This window comes from Lutra lutra, chromosome 2 (genome assembly GCF_902655055.1).
Source record: "Lutra lutra chromosome 2, mLutLut1.2, whole genome shotgun sequence".
Lineage (NCBI taxonomy): Eukaryota > Metazoa > Chordata > Mammalia > Carnivora > Mustelidae > Lutra > Lutra lutra.
Window position 1 is genome coordinate 477,027 of NC_062279.1, and position 10,331 is coordinate 487,357.

General features: G+C 47.6%; 1 long non-coding RNA gene across 1 annotated transcript; it reads left to right on the forward strand.

Annotated features, from left to right (window-relative positions):
* The first annotated feature begins 1,964 nt into the window (after positions 1-1,964).
* LOC125090517 (uncharacterized) lies at positions 1,965-4,714 on the forward strand. Its single transcript, XR_007124362.1, has 3 exons — positions 1,965-1,977; positions 4,272-4,276; positions 4,508-4,714. It is a non-coding gene; the product is annotated as an uncharacterized LOC125090517 (long non-coding RNA).
* The last annotated feature ends 5,617 nt before the right edge of the window (positions 4,715-10,331 follow it).

Below are 10,331 nucleotides of genomic sequence, written 5' to 3' on the forward strand. Positions count from 1 at the left end.
TCCACTTATGTGTCTCTGTGCCATTTGCTCCTTGTACCCAAACTTCCTCTCCAGATAGTTTTCCCATAGGTTTAAGTAATGATGAAAATTGGGCTCCCATGTCCACCAAAAAATCAACTGATTTCCCCTCCACTTTAATTTTTACTCTGGTGGCCAGCATTGCCATCTTCTTTTTGAGGCACTCCCTGGCCCAATGTCCTTTTTTCCTTACAGTAAGCTCACTGATCTGAATCTAAGTCTTCCCGCCTGCCTTCTCTGTGCTTAGGCTTTTTCTTCCATTTACTATCCCCTACCTGTCTCCTCCCCGCCTCATGTAATGCCAAAACGTTAACCAGTTTTTTTTGTCTGTTTTTCATCCTCTTGTGCATCCCTGTTGTTAAACACCTTTTCTGTTATTCCCACCAACTCAGATTCTTCTCTTCAAATCCTTCGATTTTCTGAAGTTTCCTCCTTATATCTGGGGCTGACTGACTGGCAAAAGCAAGATTCACTGCCCTCTGATATTCAGGTGCCTCAGGGTCGATCGGGCTATGCATTTTGTAGGCTTCGATAAGCCTTTCTAGGAACATTCCTGGAGACTCATTCTTACCTTGAGTCACCGTACTAATTCTGTTTAGTCCGAGTGCAGTTTTTACTTCTGGAAATTCTTACCCATTTCAGTTCCAGGACTTCAACACATTAAAGACCTGTATTTGTTCTGAAAGTCTCCCATATGAATTTCCTTTAAGGTGGAATTCATCTTACAAGAGAATTAAAACAATTACAAATGACAAAAACTCAGAATAGATATGGTTAAATGTCAAACAATGACCCTTATCAAAACATTAAAACTTTAGGAAATGTATAGAACCTCTGGAGTAGTTACAGCATTTACCCAAATGTAACCCAAGGTTTATCACTGATTTAGCAGAACTTCCTGAATAACTTTGCATATCAGGGAAATGCCTTATGAGTCAAAGAGATCTCATTTACAATTCTGGGTGGACAAAGAAAACCATTTACATTTTCTTAGAAACATCTCAATCTCTAGTGAAGACTTAATATTAACCAATTGTGAACTGTCACAATAGCAGTTAAGCACAAAACATGTTTACCAATAGATGTCAAAAGCACAAACCTACTTCCAGCAACCAGTGCCCTAGCACTTCATCCCATTTGTCATCCAAGCAAAACTTCAAAGCTTCAGGTTACCAAAGACTCAGAAAGCTACTTTAACAATTACCCATTAAAACCCTGAGACAAGGGTGCCTGGGTGGCTCAGTGGGTTAAGCCGCTGCCTTCGGCTCAGGTCATGATCTCAGGGTCCTGGGATCGAGCCCCGCATCGGGCTCTCTGCTCAGCAGGGAGCCTGCTTCCTCCTCTCTCTCTGCCTGCTTCTCTGCCTGCTTGTGATCTCTCTCTGTCAAATAAATGAATAAAGTCTTTTAAAAAATAAATAAATAAATAAATAAAACCCTGAGACAGACAGTTAACCATCAGCCCAGCCATCCCTCCACCAACAGACCTCATGTTCCACCTGGGCCCATTCCACTTCAGATGCCATGCTTTCCCTGCCAGCAAGGGGGAGGGGCTAGGCAGTCCACGTCAGGCCAGAGAAGGCAAGGAATTCCCCCAAACAAACGGAGTTTCGGCAGCTGCTTGAGAATATTTCTTAAAGTCTCTGTCTTGAGGTTGGTTCATCCCGCAGTGCCAGTTCTGCTTACCAAAAGTGGCCCACTAGGCACTCATATTCCACACCCGGCTCCAATGAGCATCAGCATTGGGCACCTTAACCCAGCATTAGACTAACCCCAGTTGGCTCCAGTTATAGCCCTTAACACACGAAATGAGTGAGGGAGAAGCCCCACATCTATTATGAGGAAAGGAGAGATGAAAGTCAGCGTCCCCTTACTCTCTGCTTGCCCCATTCCTTCAATCATAACAAACAACACAACAGACAACACAAAGACAACCGCAGACCCAGCTGTCCTGCCACTGGTGGGGATTTTCTCGGTCCCCAGTGACCGGCTACAGGGGCTCTAACCCCCCAGCCACCACCCAGGGGGACTTGAACCCCCCGGCAGGCCCCTGACTGCCCAGGGGGACTCAAACCCCCTGGCTATCCCCTGACTGCCTAAGGGGACTCGAACCCCCAGAGACAGCCCAAGGGGACTTGAACCCCCAGTCGATCTATCAGCAGAGGGATGGGGCGTCCCCACATCCACTCCAGCCCTGGGGAGCATGGCTACGTCCAGCTTCTCCCTGGTGGGCCATACCCTGGAGCTCAAACCAGACAGACAAGATCCCAATACCTTCGGAGGCTTTTCCCAAAAATTCCGATGCTGGCTCAGGTCTCATCATTTGATCCCGGATGAGCCCCCAATGTTAGGGTCTGTGATCAAAACGAACGAGACTGACACAAAGCGAAAATCAAACAAAGCTTTATTTCGTGCCAAGCATCAAAAATCAAACTGACTGGTGGGGGCCATCTCTTACAAAGAGACGACGATGATGACCCCAACAAGGTCACTCCCAAGAAGGCCGCTCCAGATGAGGCCACTCTGCTGATGAGGCTGCTCTGCAGATGAGGCCTCTCCAGACGAGGCCGCTCCCAGGACAGGGCCACTCCTGGGACATGGGCTGCTCTGGCGAGGCCGCTCCCTGGACAAGGCCGCTCCCAATGACAAAGAGGCAATGACGACAGTGACGATGACAAGGAGGACACAACCCCGATGACACAGACTCTGCTCCCCATGATGCCACTCTGACAAGGCTGCTCCCCAGAGGAGGCCACCACTCCAGACGAGGCCGCTCCCCAGACGAGGCCGCTCCAGACGAGGCCACTCAACAATGAGGACACACGCCGGTGGGGCCACTCCCAGGCAAAGGCTGCTCTGGACAAGGCCGTTCCCTGACGGGGCTGCTCCAGACGAGGCCTCTCCCCAGATGATGCTGCTTCCTGACTAGGCCGCTCACTGAGGAGGCCTCACGTCGAGGAAGCCGCTCCCAGGAATGACGCAGCTCCGGCGAGGCCCCTTGTGGCAGGGCTGCGGCTCAGGGGGACAAGGCCACTCATGGCTCAGGGTGGCAACACCGCTCGCAGCTCGGGGCGGCAAGGCCATTTATGGCGGGGCCGCGGCTCAGTGGTGGCGAGGCTGCTGGCGGCTAGGCCATTCCTGGCGAGGCCGCTGGCAGCGGGGCCGCAGCTCGGTAGTGGCGAGGCTGCTCCCCGGCGGTAGGGGCGGCGCAGTTCCCAACAGCGTGGCTATCCTGATGGCTCTCCCAACTAAGGGCTCTAACAGCTCTCCCTAACAGCTACTCTAATTCCTCCTACTACTCCTACTACTCCCCCTGCCCCCGCCCAGCCTTGCAAACTAACCTTAATAGAGGTGGTTGAGCCCAGCCTACACACAGGGGGCCAATGGGATCTCAACTCACCTCAGCAAATATATACTTGCTCCACTGATTGGATGTCTCCATCTGGCCTGGCCTGCCCCTACATCCGTGGTTTACAAGTAAGTTCCTCTGGGAGGGGCAGGCCCTTACACTTCCACCTCAGGCCTCCTGGGTTCACAGGGGCTCACAGTGTCAGTCGCGGTCCCCGTGCCACGCCTCTGAGCGTCTGCTCACTAACCTGGAGTTAGAGCTAATGGAAACTGGTGGGCAAACAGGAGGGCCTGCGCACTGAAGTGTAAGTCAATTGCTTTTTTTGCTGTCATCACAATTTAAAAAGAACTTCCAGGCATTCTGTTGAAGAGCTCGTGCCTGAAGAACTGTTCCTTTTTTTCAGGAGAAATCCAGTCCTACCTCAGCACAGTGGTTAGACAGCAGTCCGGGGAGGGCCACTCAGATGGCCTGGATGAAGAGGTGGCCTCTCTAAAATGCAATGCAAAAAAAAAAAAGCAGGGGGCGCCTGAGTGGCTCAGTGGGTTGGGCAGCTGCTTTCAGCTCAGGTAATGATGCCAGGATCCTGGGACTGACTCCCACATCGGGCTCCCTGCTCACTGGGGAACCTGCTTCTGCCTCTGCCTCTTCCTCTCTGTCTCATGAATAAATAAAATCTTTTTTTTTTTTTTAAGGTGGAATTTTATGGTTCTATCCCAAACTTCTTCAATTATCATTTCCTGGTGTTGAGACCTGGCTCTCGAGGAGATCTGTAAGCATGTTATGGTTTAAGCAGCAGCATTTAGCTAAATGATTCTCAATGCTGATTTCCTGTTGGGACCCCTTGGACAGTGTAAGACACACAACTGTCATAGACTTGAGTGCAAGTGTTCTGGAGGGGCGCTGAGCAGTGGTGCTGCTCTAACAGTGCGTTCATGCCTCCTAACCTCTTTGTGTCTGCATGTCCAGCAAGCTGTAGCCCACTCCTCACCCCCAGCCCCATGTTCTAAATGCTGTTTGTTTGAGCCTAAAATTCTTTAACTCCCTTTATTGTTAAAAGATTCCAGAAGGGAGAGGAATTTTCTCTGCTTCTCCAGACCCTCTCAGTATTGCCAGAAATGCAGAGCCATGCTAGAGGAAGGAGGCAGGATTTGGACCATGAGGCCAGGGCTAGTACAAACAGCCTGTGACCCCACAACATGGAGACTGGGCATCTCCTGGGTCACGGAAGACCTGGGGACTGGCTCAGCCATGGACCTTTCCTTGCTCTGCAGGGGGCAGCTGGCACTTGAGGGACGAAATCCCATCGACAGAAGGAAGCACTGCTAAGGCAAATGTAGTAAGGGAGGGAGGAGTAGCTATGTGCTCTTCGGAAGGAACTCCCCCCGACAGAGCCAGACCACCGTTCTAGGTGATAGTTGCCATTTTTCCGAGGTTAGAAGATGTAGACAGCACGAGGCACGGTGATCTCATTTCCAGCTCCATGGTTCTCAAATGCTGCTGCCCATTCCCACCATGTGGACCCCATGTAAACCCTTGGGCGCACAGAGGCTCCAGTCAGACAGACCACGATGGTGACAGCACAGAGCTGGCATCTTGGACATTGAGCATAGACATCAAAAATGTTTAAAAATTCAACACCTGCTACAAAAATAAAGAAAACCTGAACAACTGCTTCCAGTATGAGAAAACAGAGGACTCCGTGTGGGTTCAGGGCCTTCTGGAATTTAATACACATAAGGTCCACTCCAGAACATTGTTTCTGTGCATATCCTGATGCACCAGAGCTGAATTCTGCCTCAGAGATTGTGTTTTTAATTAGGCACAGGTCCTACCAAGCTCCCTTTTATTCCCAGATAAATAAATCTTTTTTTTTTTAAGATTTTATTTGTTAGAGTGAGAGAGAGAGCACAGGCAGGCAGAGGCAGAGGGAGAAGCAGGCACCCCATGGAGCAAGGAGCCTGATGCAGGACTCGATCCCAGAACACGAGGATCATGACCTGAGCCAAAGGCAGCCGTTTAACAGACTGAGCCACCCAGGCGTCCCAGATAAATAAATCTTGATGAATAAAACTAATTTACAAAATGTTTTTCAGTGCTTAAAAGTTAACATACCTATATATCCCATTTGGGAGAATTTTATTAACAGTGAAATAATTTGGGCACCTGAGTGGCTCAGTGGGTTAAGCCTCTGCCTTCAGCTCGGGTCATGATCTCAGGGTCCTGGGATTGAGTCCCCCATCAGGCTCTCTGCCCAGCGGGGAACCTGCTTCCCCTTCTCTCTCTGCCTGCCTCTCTGCCTACTTGTGATCTCGGTCAAATAAATAATAAAACCTTTTAAAATTTTTTGAAATAATTTTATGTATGTATTTATATATTTATTTTAACGATTTTATTTGTTTAACAGAGAAAGAGAGAGTCCAAGCATTAGCAGGGGGAGAGGCAGAGGGAGAAGCAGGCTCCCCGCTAAACAGGGAGCCCAATGTCAGGCTCGATCCCAGGATCCTGAGATCATGACCTGAGTTGAAGCCAGATGCTTCATTGACTGAGCCACCCAGGCACCCCTGTAAATAAGTCTTTCAAAAATTAGTTAAGGACTCCTGGGTGGCCCATTGGTTGAAGCGTCTGCCTTTGGTTCAGGTCATGATCTCAGGGTCTTGGGATCGAGCCCCACATTGGGCTCTCTGCTTGGTGGGGAGCCTGCTGCTCCTCCTGCTGCTGCTCCCCCTACCTGTGTGTGCTCTCTCTCTCCCTCAAATAACTAAATAATTTTTTAAAAAAATAAAGACATATTTATAATGATGTGTAATAACCAATACATACAAGACAATAGACTATTCCCCATAATGGTTCCCACTGAAACACTTCAACAGAGCCAAAAACTCTTGTCTCTGTACAGGACACTGCTTAAAAGATGCACACCAGATAGGGGGGGCGCTTTTCCCAAACTTTACCAAGATTTAATCATTCAGGGTGCCTGGGTGGCTCAGTGGGTTAAGCCTCAGTCTTCGGCTCAGGTCATGATCTCAGGCTCCTGGGATTGAGTCTCACATCGGGCTCTCTGCTCGGCAGGGAGCCTGCTTCCTTCTCTCTCTCTCTCTCTGCCTACTTGTGATCTCTCTCTGTCAAATAAATAAATAAATAAAATCTTTAGAAAAAAATATTTTTTAAAAAAATTTAATTATTCGCAGACCAAATGCAGGTTAATTTTGTAGTATTCTATTTACATTATAATTTAAAACCTACTCACAATTTGATTCATTTTTAATAAAAGTCATTAATTTAAAAATAGTTGATATGCCAGTTTAATAAGTTCCAGGTTCAATACAGTTTAAGTTTACGTAACTAAACAGGCAGTGGGTGCACATGTGCCTTATGCACCATCAGGGACTCCCCCATGGGCACACGGGCTGGAGCCGGGACACTCTGGACCTGGGACAGCAGCTCCCTGCCTCTCCCTGTGTGGATGCGACAGTCACCTCCACGTCCCATGAGACTGAAGGGTGAGCTCACCTCCTGAACGGGGTCATCACTCAAGGGGACAGAGGGACAGTCTGGAGGAACGGAAGGCTCTGCAATGGAGGAGGGAACCAGAGCTGCCATGGGACTGGAGCCCCATCTTGCACTGTCTGATGTGGGGCGACCATTCTGAGGGGTGGCCCACAACACAGCCAGGAGCTGAAGAGCGAGGACCAAGGCGGGCACAGACGGCACTGGGTGAGCTCAGTGCCCAGCACCCTAGCTGGCGTCCTCCTGTCCCATGGGGCTGCTTCAGGTCCAAGTCCAGTTGCGATGCACAGAAACTGGAGAGTCTGGACAGGCTCCAAATTCAGTGTCTGCCCTCTACTGGGTGATCTGGAAGGGACTGGGTCTGGGTGGGCACCTGTCAGAGCCCTTGCCCAATGCCTGGAGGCTGAGCTTGGAGTCCTGAGCCTGGGTCCACGTGGCAGTCTGTGAGTTCAGCTTTGAATTCGTATTATGACACTTGATTTGGGCCTGAGGGATTAGGACAAGGCTCAGGTCTTGAGTCTAGGGAGCATCACGGGTGCAGCATTCAGGCCCATCTGCCAGGCAGGTGATGATGAGTGCAGGGTCCCAGCCGGAGTGCTTGGATGCATGACAGCCATCTCTGATCTGACCTGTCTGTGGGGTGAGGTGACACTCTCTTCTAATGGGAGACCCTGTAGGGCACATGGATCTCACAGTGGGCTTCTTTTCCAGCAGCTGACTTGTGAGAAGAGGTCCAGGGTCAATGCTCCCTTGGGTGTGTAGACAAGCGTAGGCCTGACTGGGTGCTGTGGGAGAAGACACCACACGAACATGCACATGCACATGTATGTATTATGTATGCATGTACACATGGATTGCACAGGACACTTACACATGCCTTGTTTTTGGTACAGTAACACACTGTAAATATATCTTCCTTCAGTTTTCTTAATGTCAATATTTTCTCTGGCTTACTTTGCTGTAAAAACACAGTGTGTAACACATAGAAGGTATAAATATGTGATGACTAACTACATTATCGGTAAGGCTTCCCGGCAACGATAGCCTATTCGTAGCTTGGTTTTGTGGGAAGTCCGAAGGTATACTTGGATTTCCAACTGGTGATATATGTGTTGGTTAACTTGACTGTGGGAATCCACCACTATGTATATGTATGCACATGTATATCAAATTACCATGTTCTATAATTTAAGTATATTCCACTGCAATGTTAATTATACCACAGTAAAGCTGAAAAAAATAAAGATTTTATTTTAATGTTAATATGTAAAAAAAAAAAAATGTTAAAATGTAAAGGCAGGGCACCTGGGTAGCTCAGTTGGTTGGGCGACTGCCTTCGGCTCAGGTCATGATCCCAGAGTCCCAGGATTGAGCCCCGCATCGGGCTCCCAGCTCCATTGGCAGTCTGCTTCTCCCTCTGACCTTCTCCCCTCTCATGCTCTCTCTCTCTCTCTCTCTCTCAAATAAAATCTTTTTTTAAAAATGTAAAGGTATATTACGTTTACATACATTATATATACATATATACCCACACACATACAAGCAAAAATGCTCAATGATATACAAAAAGGGTAAGACATTAAAACAATATAGAGATCCTCTCATGAATGAAAGGATCAATCAGTACTTCTTTTTTGAATCAATACTTTTTTTAAATTTTTTATTTTTTATTAACATGTAATGTATTATTAGCCCCAGGGGTACAGGTCTCTGAATCATCAGGCTTACACATTTCACAGCACTCACCATAGGACATACCCTCCCCAGTGTCCATCACCCAACCACCCTCTCCCTGACCCCCTCCCTGCAGCAACCCTGTTTGTTTTGTGAGATTAAGAGTCTCTTATGGTTTGTCTCCCAACCCCATCTTGTTTCATTTTTTCCTTCCCTACCCCACAAACCTCCCATGTTGCCGCTCAACTTCCACATATCAGGGAGATCATATGATAATTGTCTTTCTCTGATTGACTTATTTCGCTAAGCATAATACCCTCTAGTTCCATCCATGTCGTTGCAAATGGCAAGATTTCATTTCTTTTGATGGCTGCATAGCATAGTATTCCATTGTGTGTGTGTGTGTGTGTGTGTGTGTGTGTGTGTGTGTGTGTGTGTATATATATATCTCACATCTTCTTTATCCATTCATCTGTTGATGGACATCTAGGTTCTTTCCATAGTTTGGCTATTGTGGGCATTGCTGCTATAAACATTCCAGTACACATGCCCCTTCGGATCACTACATTTGTATCTTTAGGGTGAATACCCAGTAGTGCAATGCTGGGTCATAGGGTAGCTCTATTTTCAACTTTTTGAGGAACCTCCATGCTGTTTTCCAGAGTGGCTGCACCAGCTTGCATTCCCACCAACAGTGTAGGAGGGTTCCCCTTTCTCCGCATCCTCGCCAGCATCTGTCATTTCCTGACTTGTTAATATTAGCCATTCTGACTGGTGTGAGGTGGTATCTCATTGTGGCTTTGATCTGTATTTCCCTGATGCCGAGTAATGTGGAGCACTTTTTCATGTGTCTGTTGGCCATCTGGATGTCCTCTTTGCAGAAATGTCTGTTCATGTCTTCTGCCCACTTCTTGATTGGATTCTTTGTCCTTTGGGTGTTGACTTTGATAAGTTCTTTCTAGATTTTGGATACTAGCCTGTTATCTGATATGTCGTTTGCAAATATCTTCTCCCATTCTGTCAGTTGTCTTCTGGTTTTGTTGACTGTTTCCTTTGCTGTGCAAAAGCTTTTGATCTTAATGAAGTCCCAATAGTTCATTTTTGCCTTTCACAATGTTCCTAGGAAGAAGGTGCTGCGGTTGAGGTCACAGAGGTTGCTGTCTCTGTTCTCAAGGATTTGGATGGATTCCTTTCTCACATTGAGGTCCTTCATCCATTTTGAGTCTATTTTCGTGTGTGGTGTAAGAGAATGGTCCACTTTCATTTTTCTGCATGTGGCTGTCCAGTTTTCCCAACACCATTTGTTGAAGAGACTGTCTTTTTTCCATTGGACATTCTTTCCTGCTTTGTCAAAGTTGAATCAGTACTTTTTAAATGACGGTGATTCACCGCATTAACACACAGTGAAAATCAATATGACCCTCTCAAGAGGTGAGAGAAGCCCGGGGAGCATTTCAGCATCCAGTCATGGAGCACACTCCACATGGACCAGTAAGGGAGGGGAATTCCTTTAATCTGAAAAGTGCATCTACCAAAAAAAAAAAAAAAAAAAAAAAAAAAAATCAATCTCAAGCTAAAAGGACACCTAACGGTGAAAGGAAAAAAGAATGCTTTCCCTGAGATCTGGAACTTGGCAAGCATGTACCTTCTCACAGCACAGTTACATGGGTGCTATGGGCTTGAGGCCTGGGAAGAGGCAGTGGGCCACGGGAGGTGATGGGCAGAACATATCCTGCATGTGTCACGAGGCTTCATCAGCGTCTGAACCATGTCTGCAGGCTCCA